We start from the raw sequence: 22,500 nt of genomic DNA on the forward strand, positions 1-22,500 counted from the left end.
TAAGAGATCAATAAATGGAGGAGATGAGGTATAAGGGGATAAAGGTGGAACTGGGAGAAAAGGCGAAAGTGTTAGAGAGGCTGGACAGCAAACTTTAAGAAAGGAATAGGGAATGGAGTACAGTAAAAGGCTAAAAAGTGAGTTGTACCACGTGACACCTATACTGGCCTTGATACAAAATATAAAAATCAAAATTCATAATCAAAATGAATGACTGTACCGCTGTAATACCCTGTAATACCACTGCATTACCCACTTGCCTGTTGATTACAAAAGGTAACTCACTGCAAAAATAAAAATAACAAGGATTTCATCACCATAAATTAATACAAAATGATTTCCTTTACGTCAGGTGATTCACCTGTGATGTCTTTTCGTGTTTCGTTTCAGAATAATTTTGATATAATTTTGGCAATTATCGTTCAAAAAAATTCTAAGCACTTTTTTTATTTGTTATTTTTTTTTTGGTGATGACATTCGATAAACACAAACATGCAAATGAACTTCAATTATTTTTATTTATTTATTTATTTATTTATTTTGGTATTTCATGACGTTAATCAACATGTAGACATCCACTGCTTTCAAGTTTCAGTCATTAATGAGAGAGAGAGAGAGAGAGAGAGAGAGAGAGAGAGAGAGAGAGAGAGAGAGAGAGAGAGAGAGGACGGTTTTAGCCTGGTGACGTTATATTATATATATATATATATATATATATATATATATATATATATATATATATATATATATATATATATATATATATATATATATATATAAACATTAGGCCATTTCCTAACAGCAGTTTTCAGATAACAGACCAAAAATAGGGCCCCTCCCGTGGGACCAATCTTGGGTCTCTCTCTCGCTAGTGAGGCTGAATTGCTAACCACTGAATTACCCTCAGAGTAAATGAAACAGGCAAAGTTGCTGTAACTAACAATCCTAGAATGTGGCTCAGAACAGTTCCAGGTGGTTTGGACATGTAGAGAAAAAATGAGACAAATGGGAAACCTTGTGAGAATGGAGGAAGAGACAAACAGCGTAACATTAATGTGTCTCACCGTCCACGACAAAAGTACGCGACGGTACAAACCTGCTGATTTGGATGAAACACCAACTCGTGACGGAAACAGCTTTGTAAAACAACAAATCTTGAAGGATGAAACCTAATTATTATCATATTATACACAATTACCTTTCCCTGACCCTTTCTCCGTGTGCAAATTGAATTGAAATGAAGTAATTGAAGATTTTTCTTACTATTTACATCACCTTAGGGTGTAAATCCATGTGTGCTAGCTATTACTCGCAAGAGCTGACCTTAGCAATTACAGGGTCATAACGCAGTGTTATTACTAAGCTTTCCTCGCGTAATTCTCTCTCTATGTCTTTGCTCCCACAAAGGAAGAGCCAGGTTAATTTAGGGTAATACCTGTGCTTTTTTTTTTTAAAGAACCTTGACTTATTCTGAGCACCCGTGGGTCAGGGTGCTCTGAAAAAAGATTGGTAATGAACAGTTTTTCTTTGATGAAGTGATAATGGACTGTGTCATTTCAGAGGAATTATGGGTAGGTGAGGTAGGGGAGATTTATATGCATGCATGTAACTATATATATATATATATATATATATATATATATATATATATATATATATATATATATATATATATATATATATATATATATATACACACATAAACCTCCCCTACTTTACCTATCCACAATTCCTCTGAAATGACACAGCCCATTCTCACTGCACCAGAGAAAAACCTTTTACCAATCTTTTCCAGGGCACCCTGACCCACAGGCGCCCACAATAAGTCAAGGATCTTGAAAAAAAAAACAGGAATTACCCTAAATTAACCTGACACTTCCATTGTGGGAGCAAAGACTTAGAGAGAATTACGCGAAGAAGGCTTAGTAATAACACTGCTTTATGACCCTGTAATTGCTAAAGTCAGCGCTGGTGAGTAATAACCAGCTGAAATGTAGCTTAAATTGCTCGCATTGGCACAGATAGATTTACACCCTAAGGTGATGTATATAGTAAGTAATAGCTTCAGTTAGTTCTTTCTAATTCAATCTGCATACGGAGAAAGGGTCAGGGAAAAGTCATTAGGTATGATATGATAATAATTAGGTTTCATTCTTCTAGATTTGTTGCTTTATAAAGCTGTTTCAGTCACGGGAGGGTACTTCATTCAAATCAGCAGGTTTGTGCTGTTGCGTACTTTTATCGTGGACAGTGAGACACATTAATGATATGCTGTTTATCTCTTCCTCCATTCTCACAAGATTTCCCGTTTATCTCATTTTTTCTCTACATGTCCAAACCACCTAGAGCAGTTCTGAGCCACATGCTAGGGTTGCTAGTTACAGCAACTCTGCCTGTTTTATTTACTCTGGAAGTCATTCAGTGGTTAGCAACCCAGCCTTGCTAGCGATACAGGGACCCAAGATTGATCCCACGGGAGGGGTCTATTATGGTCTGTTATCTGAAAAATTATCTCCATAATTTCCATCTGCATTTTAAGTGTACGCATCTCGCCTCCCCTCCAAAAAAATTCCCCAACAAACTGCACTCCTCAAATAACTCCCCCAAAAAAAAAAAAACTCCTCCCCAGATAACTCCACCTCCAAAAACCTCTCACCCCAAAAAACTCTCTCACAAAAAAACTCCCCTAAAAAAAAATACTCTCCCAGACCTCCAAAAAAATTATGCATTCCTCAAAAAAACTTCCCTTCCAAAAAAAAAAAACTCCAAAAAAAAAAAAACTCCACAAAAATTCTCTCTAAAAAAATCCACAAAAAACTCTCCCTCCCAAAAAACAACTCTCCCATCCCTCCAAAAAACACCGACCAAAAAACTCTCCCATCCCTCCAAAAAATCACTTAAAAACTCTCCCCTTCCCCCCAAAAAAACTCCCCAAAAATCTCCTCCAACCCCGGCCAAAAAAACAGGATCCAAAATAAAGCACCGATACCCCATTCAACCCCCTCCCACCCGCGGGAGTCCCGACCACACACTCGTATATTCGACATGCAAATGAGGCGTCGACTCCCAAAACATACATTGTACTTAGGAATTTATTTATGGAGTAGCCCCCCCTAGTCAATACATTACTTAAAACCCCGCTCCTGCCCCCCTCCCTGGGTTTTCGAACAGAGCTCAAAAGTTCCTGAAAACTCTCCGTTTGCGAAAACGAGTCATGAGTTTTTTTTTTTTTCAAGAAAGTTTGTGGATATAGCGGTTGTTTGTTTATGTTAAGAATATTGGTGGTTTTAGGTAAAGGTCGATTTTTTTTTTTATTTTTGTTAAATCTAGAAAAATATTTTTGGTCTTAGGTCAAGGTCTATTTTACATATTTTTTTTAAATCAAATCTACGAAAATATTGCTGATTTGTGTTTACTGTCAATTTGATTTTATCTTTACGAAACCTGTAAAAATATTGCTAATTTTTTGTATATTGTCAATTTGATTTTATCTTTTGAAATCTATAAAAATATTAAGAATTTTCTGTTTATTGTCAATTTGATTTTATCTTTATGAAATATAGAAAAACATTGCAAATTTTGTGTATATTGTCAATTTGATTTTATCTTTACAAAATCCACAAAAATATTATTGATTTCAGCCAAAGTTAGACTTGATTTTATATTTACGAAATACAGGAAAAAATATTGCTGATTTTTGTTTATTGTCAATTTGACTCCATTTTCCCGAAATCTGATCAGTCAAGCCAAACTGGGTGGGCCAATTTCGGCCAATTTAAGACACTGAAAACAGAGAGTTGGAGGAGTTGGACAGCCAGAATAAAGAGACCCAATAATGGAGATGGAGTATTTGGATCTACAAAAGTGGAACTGGGAGAACAGAGGTAATAATTAGAGAGGTTGGACGGCAAGATTTGAGGAAGGGAAGTTGGAATAGAGGTAAAGGATGCTGAAGACGTCGTTAAGTAATGCCTACAGTGCACCACGTGGGGTGTACTGATGGCAATGGCCCTCTAAGGGGTGACCAAAATGTAAAATAAAAAATTAAAAAAATTAAAAAAATAAAATTCAAAAAATTCAGAAAAAAAAACAGGTATTCAAAAAAGTTAGGATAATGAAGACACCATTAAGTAATGCCTACAGTGCACCACGCGAGGTGCACTGACGGCAATGAAGCCACTATGGGGTGCTTATAGTAAAAAATGAAAAAAAAATTAAATTCACAAAAGGACGGGTATGCAAAAAAAAAAACAACAAAAAACACACACGAGAGAGAGAGAGAGAGAGAGAGAGAGAGAGAGAGAGAGAGAGAGAGAGAGAGACATTAAAAAACCATGAGGAAATTCCACCTGTCATTTGGCAAATGAAGTGCATTAACTCATTAATGACTCAGACAATGTCCATTAGCGGAACAAACACACACAAAAAAATAAAGAAAAAAACATTAAAAAAAAAACATGGCTTGGCGAAGTATTCACACAAAACACCCTGTCAGAAAGGGCGAGTGTTTGTGAGTGTTTTTTTTCTGGGGATCCGTTGAAACGGGGTAAATCTGTTACAGAATAATTGTCTCAGAGACTGTCATGAAATGGGATGGAAAATATGGCTAGATTTATGCTGTATTTTTTGGGGGGGGGGGAAGAGGGGACTGGTCTCTCAGTTGAAAGACCTGGGTTCGATCCTGATATGAGGCAGACATTTATTATACATATATATAACTTAAGCTCTCAAATCTGACTAAAAACAAATACAATTTATCACATCGATCAGAAATATTTACGTAAACAACAAACATAAATAAACAAACCTTACAACACAAACGTTCCCAAGGCATTAGCTAAAACAAACATCCACAAACGATTATTGTGATTCTATAACTTTTGATTTATGGAAAATATATATTTTTGCAGTTCTGATGATTTTTTTTTTTTGGGGGGGGGGCACTCTCGTCAAATCTGACGCCATTTCATAATTTTATTAATTATTAGTCTAATGCTGGAATTTATATTTCATATATACATATATACATTAAATAATCTTTCTCTCTCTCTCTCTCTCTCTCTCTCTCTCTCTCTCTCTCTCACTCACTAACCGTCTAAAGCTTTATATAGGTCTAAAGGAAATTCCTTTGCAAAATCATCAGTTAACATAAAATCCGAATTAAATTAAGCATCACTTCAGCCTAAGGCCACGAAATTAATACTTTTGCTTACGCAATGAACAAGAATAATCATACGCGAAATACTGAGAGAGAGAGAGAGAGAGAGAGAGAGAGAGAGAGAGAGAGAGAGAGAGAGAGAGAGAGAGAGAGAGAGAGAATAGACACTTTTCAAGTCTAATTATGGCCGTTCACTCTCATTATTCCAAGCAGATTGAACTAATTTTACTTCAGAACTAAACCGATCAGAGTAATTTCCGGAAACGGAAAATATTTAGGCGCCTAATCACGAAAAACATTCGCCGGAATTAGGCCTATACTGTAAAGCCTATACTAGCTTAGGACTAAAGGCTTATGCGATTTACTCCCATCAAATGAGCAAAGTTTTAGGAAGGAATCGGCTTCGGTATTTTGTCCTAGCGTATATTTTCAGTCCCAGTTTAAATATACGTTCGTTTAACAATTTATCTTTAATACAGCAGCATATTACAGCACGGCCGTCACGCCAAAAACACATAAATTTAAAGTTGAATTAAGTTGCAAGATCACGAGAGAGTGTGGTATGCCAACCAGTGCGCTTCGGAGTTGCCACTTAGCGCGGTTATTTCCACGGTCTTATATTACCGTCAAAAGTGACGGTAAAATAAGACAGGGGCCAGGGCACGAAGGATGTATATTGAAATGACTCGTATCTGAAGTTCTATGGGCCGGAAATTTGAAATAGGTCGTACTTTTTTTTTATATATGCTGAATTATTCGATTTTATATCCCTCCTTGGCAACTCTCCCGAGCTTAAAGCTTTCTGTAAGTACGATTATAAGTCAGGAAGTATGAGTATGGATATAAAAGGATATAAATACTTATTTACATACTTATTTTTACAAGAAAAAGTTTTTAGGAGGTGGTTCTTAGGCCCAGGCTTCTATTAAATGGTCACATTTGTCAACACTTGAACCCCATTTTTTTATTCGAAATTGTAACTTCTATATAAATTCATATTGTATGAGATATGTGTAAATGTATATAAAAGCCTGTTGTTTGCCGATTTATTATAAATTATATATTAAAATGGCCTGACGTTCGTAAAAAAATGCATTATTTATTATTAATTACTTCTCAAATTGCACATCGGCCTAGGCCTACGTACCCTATAGTCAACCATTCTACAAAACTGTCATATAATTCATCTTAATGCCTAAATTTAAGCTTTATTTAATAATAAAACCCCCCAAAAACATTATCCCGTACTGACCTCAATAAACAATAACCTCAAATTCATGTAAAAATACTCAAATATATAAATTACAAACAAAAAATATATATATATATATACCTTGACGTTTTCTGCAGTTAGTCCTCACCGACGCAAGATATAGAAAACGGAATTGGAATCACTTGATATTACCGTAACGATATTTTATTACAATAACTATCGTTCCGGCTCAGAACATTATTAATTAATAACGATATCATTGCAAATAAACGCCGTGGAGGATTACGGAATGACAATGGAGAATTATACCAAATGTCGGCTGATTACGGTTAACGTTCTAGACAAACATTTTACGGTTACAAACTGCAAATGAAAACCGTTATGTGAAATATATAACGTCTATTATAAGAGGTTTTTTTCGATATTGTTAATATATACTGACTGTAATTATTACGAGGCAACTGATACTGATTTAGTCACGAAGTCTGCTAATGCAATTAAACGGGTTTTTAGCCGTTACAAAGCCGGTTAGACCTATGGACAATTTAAACGTCTTTATCTTCGTCATGATTCGCGTATTTACCGCTAATTGTTAATACTTTAACGGAAAATATATTAAAAAAACAATCTCGATTGAATTTGAACGCTATATCAAAACAATCGATTTGCAATTAAGCGGAGTGACAGATTTTGAACGACACTGATTTGAAGTCAAGAAGTCTGCTAATGCAATTAAACGGGTTTTTAGCCGTTACAAAGCCGGTTAGGCCTATGGACAATTTAAACGTCTTTATCTTCGTCATGATTCGCGTATTTACCATTAATTATTTAATAATTTATCAGAAAATATATTACAAAAAGTCACGATTGAATTTGAACGCTATATCAAAACAATCGATTTGCAATTAAGAGGAGTGACGGCTTTTGAACCGGTTGCCGGAACTGAATCTTCTAACGGTAATATTTCAAATATCTTTCGCTCAGCGCGTACTAATTATCAACAGAACAATAGCAAATGCATTAACACGCCTGTAATTAACACAAATTACCCCGCAAACGACGTAATTACCACCAAATTCCACAAAACACTTTGAAAAAGCAACTGGCGCCATCCATTACGTAAGCAGGCATGGGTGACAGTGACGATGCTCGAACGTGATTGGTCAGTTTCGCTGGTCGCTGATTGGCTGAGACGGGGGACGCGCTCTCCGGAATGTAAAATGTAAACAATCCTGGCTGATAGTTTGGTAGTTTGTAAGGTTAAAATTAATCATTTATACGTTTGTATGTTATAATTTTTATTATGTAAATGTGTTTATTAAGTGTTTATCTAGTGTGTTTGTTTGTTTATTAAGAGATAGCGCGTTTCCTCAAGGAATTAAGTACTGTGTTTGTTGGGTAATTCTAAAGACTTATAGCGCGTTTCCTCAAGGAATTAAGTACTGTGTTTGTTGGGTAATTCTAAAGACTTAAGTGGCCAGTTTTAGCTTAATTGTCAAGTTGGTATTATTCGTCTCTCATGCTTTCTGTTAATTCATATTCATTAATTGTTCATTCATTTTGTATTGTAAGGCTGGTTCTTCATATATTTTTTTTATCTATATATGTGGTTAAACTGGCATATGAGGAATGGTGTACATACGAACATACATATACGTAAATACACAATAAACATATGCTTATATGCAATATATGCACACTCAAATCTATATATATATATAATTATATACATATATATATATATATATGTGTGTGTGTGTGTGTGTGCTGTAGCCAAGTGGTTAAATCACAGAACTTTTGTAATGAAGCAATGCATTAGTTCCCGATGGCTATTAGACTGTGGCTGGTCGCAGCCATGGCTGAGAAAGGTGTTGGGCTAGCAACCGCACAACTGAAGACCTGCTGGAAAAGAGAGAGAGAGAGAGAGAGAGAGAGAGAGAGAGAGAGAGAGAGAGAGAGAAATCTGCCGACGCAGAAAACTTGTCGCGTCTATAATCCATCATGACGATATTTTTCCGCCCGGCTGACGACGAATTCTTTTGCCAAACACGAATATAAATTCTGTATGCAAATGACTTGGCAAAAGCCAAGGAAGATATAAGGAATATATCTAAGAAAAATATATATGTAATTTACTGTTCGCTCCTTCAAGGTTTATCCCAGCAGAAGGACTTTTGTAAAGAGATATGGACTTTGCTTCTGAAATATTGAGAGTAATACTTCATCAGGTTTTTTTTTTTGGTATGATATTTTTATTTGCACTGATATATTCGTGTCTTAATTCCTAAGACTTATATATATATATATATATATATATATATATATATATATATATATATATATATATATTCTCAGCTAATACTTTATAGATGATTTTTCTAGCAGCGACCAACGACAGCCTACAACTACCACGTACATACCCCACTGCATAGGTCAACAAAGGAACAATATACTTCTCAGAAAACGAACTGATTTCCTTTCACTCCCCCCGAACCTTCCCCGCGGGAACGATCTTAGGGCTCTCACAGGGGAAACCACTAAAAGGTATACGTGATGAATTTCCTTTTTAATCGCAAGATTCATAAATATAAAAAAATAAGTATATAATTCCTTATTTAATAAGAAAAAGTGTGATGGATGTTTGAGTCTATATTGAGACAATGCCTGACCTCTGGACTCTACAATCATTACACCCACAACGCCTACAACAGTTGTAGTTATATAAGTTCCCCTTCAGGAAAGTCTTGCTGTTTCGGTACAGGTAGAGAAGGTTGGCGTGATTAGGGGTCTTCAATTTTGGGGAGGCCCTGAAATTATTCCAGTTGGATAGTGTCATTGCGGGCAATGCTTCGTGCTGAAGAATTTCTCGTGGGCTTGGGGTAAATTGAAAATTCTCTCTCTCTCTCTCTCTCTCTCTCTCTCTCTCTCTCTCTCTCTCTCTCTCTCTCTCTCTGTTGAAAACTTTCTCTGTCTCTCTCTCTCTATCTGTTGAAAACTTTCTGTCTCTCTCTCTCTCTTTCTCTCTCTCTCTGTGTTGAAAACTTTCTCTCTCTCTCTCTCTCTCTCTCTCTCTCTCTCTCTCTCTCTCTCTTTTCTCTCTCTCTCTCTCTCTCTAAATAAATAAATAAATAAATAAATAAATAAATAAATAAATAAATAAATAAGTAAATAAACTAATTAATACATAAATAAATAACTAATTAAATACTTCAATAAAAATTATATATACATATACATATGTAATATAATGTATATATATTATATATATACACACATGTATATATATACATAGGTATGTATATACATATATATAAACAAAAGCAATCCCCACAGGAATCCTCCTACGCAAATCACTCGCCATTCCGATAACATCATTCCAGGTGACCCAATAAAATCATTCCTCGTCTTCAGTTTAGCGAAGCTGGAAAAATGACTGATCTCACACCTGCGTAACTGCGACCCCACTGGAATCTGAATTCCCAAGACGACAGTTGCACGAATTACCAATTTTTTTTATTATTATCATTTTTCCAGGAAAAAAAAAGAGGGTTAATCTTGGTACAGGCCACTATAAAGAAAGATAGAGCTATCTTTCATGAGATATATTTCGGCGCGAGATGTCAAGTGTCACGATAGTTCTGTAGAAGTTTGGAGTGAGGAGGTTTCCCTGCTTTGAGGTCGAAGGGGACTTATGCCAGCTTGGGTCATTGATTACCGGGGCTGCTCGTGAGAAGTGAAGGTTTCCTGAAGACTGAGAGAGAGAGAGAGAGAGAGAGAGAGAGAGAGAGAGAGAGAGAGAGAGAGAGAGAGAAAACTCTGATTTTATAATTGTTAAATGTGGCAGAGAGAGAGAGAAAGAGAAAGAGAAACTCTGATTTTCTAATTGTTAAATATGGCAGAGAGAGAGAGAGAGAGAGAGAGAGAGAGAGAGAGAGAGAGAAACTCTGATTTTCTAATTGTTAAATATGGACAGAGAGAGAGAGAGAGAGAGATAAACTATCTAATCCCTAAATCTTGGCAAAAACATCGGGACCCTTAGAGAGAGAGAGAGAGAGAGAGAGAGAGAGAGAGAGAGAGAGAGAGAGAGAGAGAGAGAGTCAGTCTAACTGCTAAATCTGGACAAAATACCACCAGGCTTCTCACGAACACCAAACTACAGTAAAAAAAAAATCTACAAAATTATCCATAAAAAAACAAAACACGAACATTTTTCTCTCATCACCCAGTAAGCTAGCAAACAAAGACCGCCATTCTTTGTCCGCTGGTTTTAATTGCGACGAAAATCAAAACATTTCCCATTTCCTTAAACCTTTACAATCAGCTCAAACCCTCCTCCATAATCCATTCTCCTTGGAAGGTCGACCGCTTCCCGAACGTAAATATTGATTGATTGAAGTGAATTTTTCGTAAATCGAAGCTTTTTCCGATTACTTTGATACAGTGTGCGCATGCGTGATTGATCTGTCGACATGATATCGAAGGGATTTAATGGATTTCAAGCCCCGTTACGTCGGATTTATCGATTAAATGAGTGAAATCCTATGTCTCCGTGAGTCGCTTCTGTTCAAGGTATGTCATTTGGGTGTGAGTTTATATATCACATCAAAGCACTGATTTGGTTTGGTTTTGTGATGGCTATCATGTTTTATTTTGGTTTGAATTTGTCAAATTATAATGTCTGTGTCCCCTGTGTAAGTAATTTGCTTATTGAGGCACTGATTTGGTTTGAATTGGGTCCGTGATGTTGGTCAGAATCTTGGTTTTGGTTTGAATTTGTCAAATCATTCTGGCTACTATATAAGCCATTGTTAAACCCTGTATTGTATATCGTGTAAGTTATAGTTCAGCCGTTTGGTTTGGTTCTATAATGCTGGCTATAATGTTTTATTTTGGTTTAAATCTGGCAAATCAAACAGGTTGCTATATAGCCTATTGTTAAACCATTATGCATAAGTTATAATTCAGCCAGTTGGCTTAAATCTGAAGTGGCTATAATGTTTTATTTGGGTTTAAATCTGGCAAATCAAACAGGTTGCTATATAGCCTATTGTTAGACCATATATATTTATATCCTGTAAGTTATAATTCAGCCAGTTGGTTTAATTCTGAAGTGGCTATTATACTTTATTTTGGTTTAAATCTGCCAAATCGTACAGGGTACTCTATATAGCCTATTGATAAACCATTTATATTTATATCCTGTAAGTTATAATTCAGCCAGTTGGTTTAATTCTGAAGTGGCTATTATACTTTATTTTGGTTTAAATCTGCCAAATCGTACAGGGTACTCTATATAGCCTATTGATAAACCATTTATATTTATATCCTGTAAGTTATAATTCAGCAAGTTGGTTTAATTCTGAAGTGGCTATAATGCTTTATTTTGGTTTAAACCTGCCAAATCGTACAGGGTACTCTATATAGCCTATTGATAAACCATATGTATTTATATCCTTTAAGTTATAATTCAGCATGTTGGTTTAATTCTGAAGTGGCTATAATGTTTTATTTTGGTTTAAATCTGTCAAGTTGTACAGGGTACTATATAGCCTATTGTTAAACCATATATATTTATATCCTGTAAGTTATAGCTTATCTGATATGGTGTAGGCTACTTAGCAATGAATGGTTCGGTTTAAGTTAAATTTTTTTCATATTTTGGTAATATTCTATAGCCTAGTTCAGTGATTTGCATATTTGTGGAGTGTGTCAATTATCATCCATTGTTTCTTATTTATAACTTGCAAGGAAACTTAATATATATATAAATATACCTGTATATATACACAGTAGTTTTTATTTTATTTAAGGTTAAAGTTAGCCATGGTTGTGCGTCTGGCACCGCTATAGGCGCCAACAACACAGGCCACCACCTGCCCATGGCTCAGAGTTTCATGGGCCACGGCTGAGAATTTCATGGGCCGTGGCCGAGAGTTTCATACAGCATTATAAGCTCTACAGAAAACTAGATTGCGCCGAAGTAATCTGGCTTATTTTTTGCATGTTTCTTTTCGTGAATTCTCTGCTGCTTAAATTTTTTATTTAAATACGTTAGGTTATTAGAATTTTATGTAAATAAACTATGCATGCAAGCACTCAGAAAGCACCTTACCCATAATACCCTCACTTGTGTAACATAAACCAAGATTACTGTTTAAATACATTTTATCTACTATTTCAAGTGGTTTAAATATATGGGTACTGTTTACTGAAAAACCAGTATTTCTGGTTGATTTGACCAACAAGTTTTTCAAGCAGTTCAAACTGGTCTAATGCATTTAGCAATTTCGTCAGAATCATCGTGATTAGTTTATCAATTGCGTCAGACTCATCGCGATTAGTTTATCAAGCAAGATGGCTGGCAGCTGATTTGAAATCTATGAGAATTTTCCAAATTTCATTGTTGATAAATTTGCCTGTGGATGGTTGCTCTCTCGGACAGCCAATGTATGTTACAGAGGTCTGTCTTAAATATAACTGCCACATGCATTATCCCAGGTTAAATTTGGGGCCAAGCTGATATTGGTCCATTGGCCAGGTTAGGTGTGACCTTTTTTTTTAGGCCAGGTTAGGTGTGGCCTTTTTTTAGGCCAGGTTAGGTGTGGCCTTTTTTTAGGCCAGGTTAGGTGTGGCCTTTTTTTAGGCCAGGTTAGGTGTGGCCTACTATGTCAGGCTAGGTTATTTGTGGCCCATGTTAGGCTAGGTTAGGATGTATCCCCTTAACTACCTATTCCACACTTTATCCAAAGTTGAGGGCATCAGGTGTTGGACAGAAAGCAAGGTTTGGGTAGGCTAGGTTAGGATGTATGTCTTTTAGGTACCAGTTCCACACTTTCTATCTAAATTTATGACCATGGGCAGTGTTAGGTTAGCCTGTGTTCTGTTCTTGGTGGTTACACACATAGACCCCAATTTCACACTGTGATGTCCCCTAATTGTAGGAGTTTGGTTAGGTTAGGCCTGGTTTGGTTTGCACAGTAACTTTGGTTTATCTTGCAAAGCTTTATGTGATTCTTTCTATATAACCTTGAATTCCTGTTGATAATTGTTAAGTCAAAGTGTCAAATGTTCCCCATTTGTGGTGTGATGGATTGTTGATTAGGGTCTAATGCCTTTAACAAATTAATTTCAACAGAAATTTTCTCAATAGAATCACGTTTTATATTCCTACAAGAACAGATTCAAAAGTAACTTTTAACCTCATTATGTTTTAAACACTAAACACTTCTTATATAATGAATGAGTTTCAACTGGATTTAGCTCCAAGGTAGCATGGTGGGGTTTCTCTTGTGAAATGCATTTTATCTAGCAAAGTTTCAGTAAGGTTTAATATGAAACATGTTACATAGTTGCACTGAATGTTTCAATGAAAAGCCATCTCATTTAATCCCAGTTACAGAGAAGTTTCAGTTAGTTGAAGAGCGAAACATGTTTCAATAATTGCAGAATTAGTTCTAACTTGGCCTGTGCCACAAAAACCTTGTGCTTAGGCAAAATGGCATATGGAATATTTTCCAGGTATATAGGCTTAGTTCTCAACAGATTTCAGTTACTGGAATCTGGAAACACAAATAGAATCTGGAAAAGAAGCTGGAATTGAGGAAGTGCAACTAGGATCTAGAAACGAGACTGGATTCCTCAAGCAAAACTGGAATCTGGAAGCAAAACCGGAATCTGGAAGCGAAACTGGAATCTGAGAATGAAGCTGGAATCTGGAAGTCAAGTTGGAATCTGGAGGCATAACTGTAATTTGGAAGTATAACTGGAATCTGGAAACGAAACTGGAATCTGGAAGGAAAACTAGAATCTTGAAGCATAACTGGAGTCTGGAAGCATTATTGGAATTGGAATTGTAATTGGAATCTAGAAGCATAACAGGAATCTGGAAGCACAACTGGAGTGTGGAAGCATAACAGGAATGTGGAACCTTAACAGGAAGCTGGAAGCAAAACTGGAATCAGAAAGCAAATCTGGAATAAGGAAATTCAACAGGAATCTGGAAATGAAACTGGAATCTGGAAGTCTAACTAGACTTTGGTAACAAAACTGGAATCCGGAAGGGAAGCTGGAGGCTGGAATCTGGAATCTGGAAGCATAACTGGAATCTGGAAGCAGAACTGGTATCTAGAAGCAGAACTGATATCTGGAAGCATTACTGGAATCTGGAATGGAGCTGGAAGCTGGAATCTGAAAGCATAACTGGAATCTGGAAGCATAAATGGAATCTGGAAAAGTAACTGGAATTGGAAGCATAACTGCAATCTTGAAGCAAAACTGAAATTTAGATGTGAAACTGGAACCTGAAAGTAAAACTGGAATCTGGAAGCAATACTGAAATCTGGAAGAGTAACTGAAATCTGGAAGGAAAACTGGATTCTGAAAGCATAACTGGAATCTGGATGTGAAGCTGGAATCTGGAAGAGTAACTGGAATTGGAAGCGTAACTGGAATCTGGAATAGTAACTGGAATTGAAAGTGTAGTAACTGGAATCTGGAAGCACAACTGGAATCTGGAAATTATAATGGAATCTGAAAGTATAACTGGAACCTGAAAATGAAACTGGAATCTGGAAGTGTCACTGGAATCTAGAAATGTAACTGGAATCTGGAAATGTAACTGGAATCTGGAAATGTAACTGGAATCTGGAAGCCAAACTGGAATCTTCAAACATAATTGGAACTTGAAGCAAAACTGGAATCTGGAAGCATTATTGGAATTGGAAGTGTAACTGGAATCTGTAAGTGCAACTGGAACCTGGAGGCATAACAGGAATCTGGAAACACAACTGGAATGTGGATGCATTACACGAATATGGAAGCTTAACAGGAATTTGGAAATGAAACTGGAATTTGAAATCAAAGCTGGAGTGAGGAAGTGCAACAGTAATCTGGAAGTGTAACTTGAATCTGTAAGCACAACTGAAATCTGAAAACAACACTGGACTTTGGAAGTGAAGCTGGAATCTGGAAGCATTACTGGAATCTGGAAGTGTAACTTGAATCTGTAAGCACAACTGAAATCTGGAAGTAACACTGGACTTTGGAAGTGAGGCTGGAATCTGGAAGTGTAGCTTGAATCTGTAAGCACAACTGAAATCTGGAAGCAACGCTGGACTTTGGGAGTGAGGCTGGAATCTGGAAGCATTACTGGAATCTGGAAATGTAACCGGAATCTGGAAATGTAACTGGAATCTGGGAGAATAACTGGAATCTGGAAGCATAACTGTAATCTGGAAGCATAACTGTAATCTGGAAGCAAAACTGGAATCTGGAAGTGTAACTGGAATCTGTAAGAAAAGCTGTAATCTGGAAGCATAACTGGAATCTGGAAGCAAAACTGGAATCTTTAAGCATAACTGGAATTTGAAAGCAAACCTGGAATCTGGAAGCAAAACTGGAATATGGAAATGTGACTGGAATCTGGAAGCAAAACTGGAATATGGAAGTGTGACTGGAATCTGGAAGCATAATTGGAATCTGGAAGCATAATTGGAATCTGGAAGCAAAACTGGATACTGGAAGCAAAACTGGAGTCTGGAAGTATAACTCCAATCTGTAAGCATAACTCCAATCTGTAAGCATAACTGCAATCTAGAGATAAACCTGGAACCTAGAAGTGTAGCTGGAATCTGGAATAGTGAATGTGAAACCACTGCAACAGTCAGAATTCCCAGCCACTTAGTCTAGACTGGATCTCCCCTGAGCATTCCTGCCCAAAGGTCAGGGAGTGAATTGTATCCAAAGTGTTTCCACGAATGGCGTTTGAAATCCTCTCTCTCTCTCTCTCTCTCTCTCTCTCTCTCTCTCTCTCTCTCTCTCTCTCTCTCTCTCTCTCTCTCTCTCTCTCATCTGTCAACATAACTCATCTCTCCATTCGAATGTTTAAAACTCTGGAACTTCTCCACAAGTTTTCCCGCATCAAACAAGTGATACGAAGCTTACGTTCACCTGGTATTATCCTCACCTGATATCTCTGTGAGAGGATCAAATAAATCCTCTTTTGAATTTCAATTCTTTGATTTTGTTTTTTGTGTGTCCTTTGATGTCTCTCTGTGTGTGCGTTTGTGTATTTGTCTCTGGCGTTGCCATCTAACATTCGCCTTTAAAATCTGTGTGACGTATTTTGATGGGTTTATGTCTGTTTGGTTTTTTGAAAATTGCCATTCATGTTTGCCATTTTTTCATAGGGACACCTTTTTGATTTTCGTAATCTCCATATTCTGAGTTTTTTCACATCCAATACCATCTGCTTAGTATATTTATTCACGTCCCAAAAAAACACAAGTAGTTTTAAATGTTTTTTTTTTGTAAACCTATTCAGATTTACCATGACTTAAAAAAGACTTTTTTTTATATAATTTTCTTCATAGAAGTTTTCCACATCCAATATCACCTATTATCATGTCACAAAAAAATAATTCTTTTAACAAATGCTTTTCTTACAAAAATTTCCTATTTTTACCTTATTTTTCCTTCAGCGTAATTTTTTAAATTGTGTACATTTCCTTTGCCAAAATACAAAAGTTTTGTTTATATATTTTTTATATTTTTCCTACATTCAGTATATTTTTTTTAACAAACAAAACAGTTTACATTTAATTCCTCTCTTTACAAAAACTCCGTACAATTTAATTTTGAATATCAATATAACATTGTCTAATAACAATTTATCTCTTACATTTCTGTCCAAAGTTTTAAATTACCATTTTCGTTTATTTTTCATCTGAAGGCTTTGCGTATTTTAGAATTTAATCCCTGTCAACATCTGTTATTTATTTTATTGTTCTTTTGTAGGTAAAGCCAAAGCACCTGTAATGTACTAAACACCTGTAATGTCCCAAACACCTGTTCAGGTTTAGCTGTGATTTAATTTTTTTTTTGGGGGTAAAATAAATAATTTTTAGATATTGGTGGTATATTCAATGATGATTTTTATTTTGCTTTTATTGAGGTTGGTTTTATAAAAGGCAGTTTTAGTAATGAGAGAGAGAGAGAGAGAGAGAGAGAGAGAGAGAGAGAGAGAGAGAGAGAGAGAGAGAGAGAGAGAGACTATTAGTCACTGGTGTTCAATGCTTCATCAAAAACAGCATACCTCGACGAGGTAATCCTTATCCCACTGGAGTGAGACTCACTCTCTCTCTCTCTCTCTCTCTCTCTCTCTCTCTCTCTCTCTCTGTTTGTGTTTACCCATCATACCTCTTCAAGTTTTATCATTTAATATAAATACTCTCTCTCGTTCCCTGCCTACTAACATCAGTTTGCTTTCAAAACGCATCTCTTTGACTTCCCATGGCTGACGCAAGCGCGCGTGCACGCGCACACAAGCAAAAACACAAACACACACACACACACACACACACACACACACAAAGCAAGCTATCAACAGCAATGAGCAAATAAAAACGAAACGCAGAAGGATTTTGCAACTTGCAAGAATCATGGGGTTTTGTCAGGGTGAAATGCGGCCCCCTCCCATCTCCCCCCGTTGGGGAGGAGGAGGAGGAGGAGGAGGAGGAGGGAAAAAAGACTCAGATATGGAGGGAATTAGATACGAGTGAGAGCAATGTGAAAGTCAGGGGATTTTGGAATAAAAAACACAAAGTCAGGATTGCTGTTTGGAGAGAATGTTTAGTCTAGTTTCTGTACACTGAGAGAATGTACTTGGTGGGATTAACGTAATTCTTGCAGTGGTTGTGGATTTAAGCTGAAACTGAGTGAGGCAATAGATTACTTAGAATAGTAGATGGGATTAATGTAATTTTTTACCACGTTTGTGGATTTCAGGTGAAATTGAGTAATACAATTAATGTAATTCTTGCAATTATTGTGGATTTCAGGAGAAACCTGAGTGATACAAGAGATAGGGATTAATGTAATTCTTGTAGCGGTTGTGGATTTAAGGAGAATCCTGAGTGATACAAGAGATAGGGATTAATGTAATTCTTGCAATTGTGGATTTAAGGAGAAACCTGAATGAAAAAAAATAGGGATTAATATAATTCTTGCAATGGTTGTGGATTTATGGTAAAACCGCGTGACGCAAGAGTTCAAGGGATTAATGTAATCCATACAATGGTTACTTTATGAAGAATCAATTGTGATCCAGGGCTTAGAGGGATTAATGTAATCCTTACAATGGTTACTTTATGCTATGGTATGTAATCCAAGACTTGCAGGGATTAATATAATCTTCGAAATAGTTGTGGATTTAAATTAATCCAGTAAGATTCAAGGATTTCAAGGATAAACACAAGATTTACTATGACTTTACCCCCAAAAAAAGGGAATTGGACAGTTATTCCTGGAGCCATAGAGAGAGAGAGAGAGAGAGAGAGAGAGAGAGAGAGAGAGAGAGAGAGATAGGAACCCTGTAGATTACCTCCAAGCTAATCCCAGCATCAAACTTCGACAAAGTACTGCCGTCTGACGAGGCATTACAACTTAAGCCTTACAGAGATGAAGTTATTAGCCCATAGTGTTAATAACTTCATGGTAATTATGTCTGAAATATTAATCATTAACCAGCCTGAGAATGAAAATTACTTATATATATTAAATAAAAACTTTTTTTTTACCTCCCATTTGGTAAATTGTAATCAAGAGATTGTCGTGTTTTGGTGCTGATAGCTACGGGTTAATCTGTCTAAAGTGTTTTTCGTTAACAAGCGTGTAAAGTGAAATGAATTAAACAGCCTGTAAATGAAAATGAATTAACCAGCCTGTAAGTCAAAATAAATTAACCAGCCAGTAAATAAAAATAGATTAACTGGGCTGTAAAATACAATAAAAAAACAAGACTATAAATTGAAATAAATTAACCAGCCTGTAGATGAAAAGTAGTCAGATTAACCAGTCTGTAAATCCAAATGAATTAACCAGTCTGTAAATCCAGATGAATTAACCAGCCTGTAAATCCAAATAAATTAACTGGCCTGTAAATCTAAATAAATTACCCAGCCTGTAAATTACAATAAAAAATACTATAAATTGAAATAAATAAAGCAGCCTGTAAATCCAAATAAATTAACCAGCCTGTAAATCCAAATAGGTTAACCAGCCTGTAAATCCAAATAGATCAACCAGCCTGTAAATCCAAATAGATCAACCAGCCTGTAAATCCAAATAGTTTAACCAGCCATAAAAAAGGACTATAAGTTGAAATAAATTAACCAGCCTGTAAATCAAAATATATTAAACCAGCCTGTAAATCCAAATAGATTAACCAGCCTGTAAATCCAAATAGATTAACCAGCCCATAAATCCAAATAGATTAACCAGCCCGTAAATCCAAATAGGTTAACCAGCCTGTAAATCCAAATAGGTTAACCAGTCTGTAAATCAAAATCAATTAATCAGCCTGTAAATCCAAATAGTTTAACCAGCCATAAAAAACAGGACTATAAATTGAAATAAATTAACCAGCCTGTAAATCCAAATAGATTAACCAGCCTGTAAATCCAAATAGATTAACCAGCCTGTAAATCCAAATAGATTAACCAGCCTGTAAATCCAAATAGGTTAACCAGCCTGTAAATCCAAATAGATTAACCAGCCTGTAAATCCAAATAGGTTAACCATTCTGTAAATCCAAATAGATTAATCCGCCTGTAAATCCAAATAGGTTAACCAGCCCGTAAATCCAAATAGATTAACCAGCCTGTAAATCCAAATAGATTAACCAGCCTGTATATCCAAATAGATTAACCAGCCTGTAAATCCAAATAGATTAACCAGCCTGTAAATCCAAATAGATTAACCAGCCTGTAAATCCAAATAGATTAACCAGCCTGTATATCCAAATAGATTAACCAGCCTGTAAATCCAAATAGATTAACCAGCCTGTAAATCCAAATAGATTAACCAGCCTGTAAATCCAAATAGATTAACCAGCCTGTAAATCCAAATAGATTAACCAGCCTGTAAATCCAAATAGATTAACCAGCCTGTATATCCAAATAGATTAACCAGCCTGTAAATCCAAATAGATTAACCAGCCTGTAAATCCAAATAGATTAACCAGCCTGTAAATCCAAATAGATTAACCAGCCTGTAAATCCAAATAGATTAACCAGCCTGTAAATCCAAATAGATTAACCAGCCTGTAAATCCAAATAGATTAACCAGCCTGTAAATCCAAATAGATTAACCAGCCTGTAAATCCAAATAGATTAACCAGCCTGTAAATCCAAATAGATTAACCAGCCTGTAAATTATATAATGATACATTAAACAAAAACAATTTTCCTCTTCCATTTGGCAAATGATTATTGGGACAATTCAGCTTAATAATTTGATAATGTTTTGGCGAAGCGGGCCGGGGGCAGTTTTAATTAGGTGCAATTTCGTAATGCTTGTGACGTAAATTTACGTCGTATGAACTGGACGCGAATAAGAGAGAGAGAGAGAGAGAGAGAGAGAGAGAGAGAGAGAGAGAGAGAGAGAGAGAGAGAGAGTGGATGAGTGACTAAAGTAAATGAAAATGAATTAGGTAAATCATCCGATATAGGGTCACCCAGGCACACTCACTCAAACTCACTCACTCTCTCGCTCTCTCGCAAGATCTCAGAGCCGACGATGTTCCAGGGCCAGAGTTCAGTCAGTGTGGTGCCAGGCGCCGTACGAGGAAGGTCGATCTGTGGCGCTCCGATCTCTTGACCCCCCTGTCTCTCTCTCTCCTTCTGTTGGACGACAGTGGTTTTTCTCCAGTGGAACTTTAGGTTTATGGAATCAATTCGGCAGTGGTGGTTTCTGCAGTGGGGTGGCCTTTGAGTGCTAGAGGCTGGTTTTTCTGTAGTGGAACTTTAGGTTTATGGAAATTCGACATTGGTGGACTATGATTAAATACTTGAGGCAGTGGCTTTTTCTACAGTGGAACTTTGCTCTCGCAATATTTTACTCGATTCGACAGTGTTTTCTGCAGTGGGATGGCCTGTGATTAAATGCTTGAGACAGTGATTTTTCTACAGTGGTAATTTAGGAGTTTCTGCAGTGGGATGGCCTGTGATTAAATGCTTGAGACAGTGGTTTTTTCTCCAGAGGAACTTTGCTCTTGTAAACGTAAGCCTTCAGTTATTTCTGCAGTGGGATGCCGTGTGATTAAATGCTAAAGACTAATTTCTCTCCAGTGGAACTTTTTCGTTTTGCAAAATTTTATTCGACAGTGGTGGTTTCTGCAGTGGGATGCCTTGTGATTAAATAATTGGTGGAAAGTTGATTCAGCCTGAAACTTCAACAACGACTGTGCATTTTCTCCAGTGGAACTTTGCTTTTTGTGATTTTTCTCCGGTGGAACTTTGCTTTTTGTGATTTTTCTCCAGTGGAACTTTGCTTTTTGTGATTTTTCTCCAGTGGAACTTTAACATTTACAAGTTTCAACCTGTGATTTTTCTCCAGTGGACTTTAAATTCATAAATTTCATTCGACAGTGGTGGTTTCTCCAGTGGGGATGGGTAGTGATTAAATGATTGGTGGAAAGTTGATATATTAAAAAAAACAGTGGATTTTTTGTAGTTTTATTGAAATTGAAAATTGTGCAATGTTTCTATTGCAGGTGAAAACATTTTAATAATTGATACGTGTGACATAATTACTGAAGAAAATTAATTATTAATTATATAATTATTCAGATTATTATTATCATTATATTATATTTGACGTCTTCGATTATATATTTATATAATTACATCTCATTAAGGTAAGTCTGAATTTGATTAGTTTGTCTTTTTTTGAGATTTTGAAATGATGATTTTTTAAATGAATTTTTAATACGTGATGTGATTATGAGGTATTTTTTAAATGATAATGATAGAGAATTCTCTCTCTCTCTCTCTCTCTCTCTCTCTCTCTCTCTCTCTCTCTCTCTCTCTCTCTCTCTCTCTCTTTCCTTCCTTAATACTGCCGCGATGTAATTATGGATATTTTTTAAATGAGAAGAATGAAGAATACTTTCTCTCTCTCTCTCTCTCTCTCTCTCTCTCTCTCTCTCTCTCTCTCTCTCCTTAATACTCATGTCACGTAATTGAGTATATTTTTAAGTTAGAAAATTCAAAATATTTCTCTCTCTCTCTCTTTCTCTCTCTCTCTCTCTCTCTCTCTCTCTCTCTCTCTCTCTCTCTCTCTCTCTCTCTCT

The 22,500-nt window shown here is 36.2% G+C and overlaps 1 protein-coding gene across 4 annotated transcripts in view; it reads left to right on the forward strand.

Moving 5' to 3' along the window:
• Positions 1 to 10,462: 10,462 nt before the first annotated feature.
• The window catches only part of LOC136829801 (putative neural-cadherin 2), a 680,925-nt gene continuing 668,887 nt past the window's right edge, over positions 10,463 to 22,500 (forward strand). For 2 of the 4 annotated variants that reach the window (XM_067088744.1, XM_067088749.1), the window contains exon 1: positions 10,463 to 10,940. The gene's annotated coding sequence lies outside the window, so the exon portion shown is untranslated. Of the gene's footprint in view, positions 10,941 to 20,976; positions 22,066 to 22,500 lie in introns of those variants that run through there. The other 2 variants (XM_067088748.1, XM_067088745.1) reach the window with 2 other exon arrangements.

This window comes from Macrobrachium rosenbergii, chromosome 45 (genome assembly GCF_040412425.1).
Source record: "Macrobrachium rosenbergii isolate ZJJX-2024 chromosome 45, ASM4041242v1, whole genome shotgun sequence".
NCBI lineage: Eukaryota > Metazoa > Arthropoda > Malacostraca > Decapoda > Palaemonidae > Macrobrachium > Macrobrachium rosenbergii.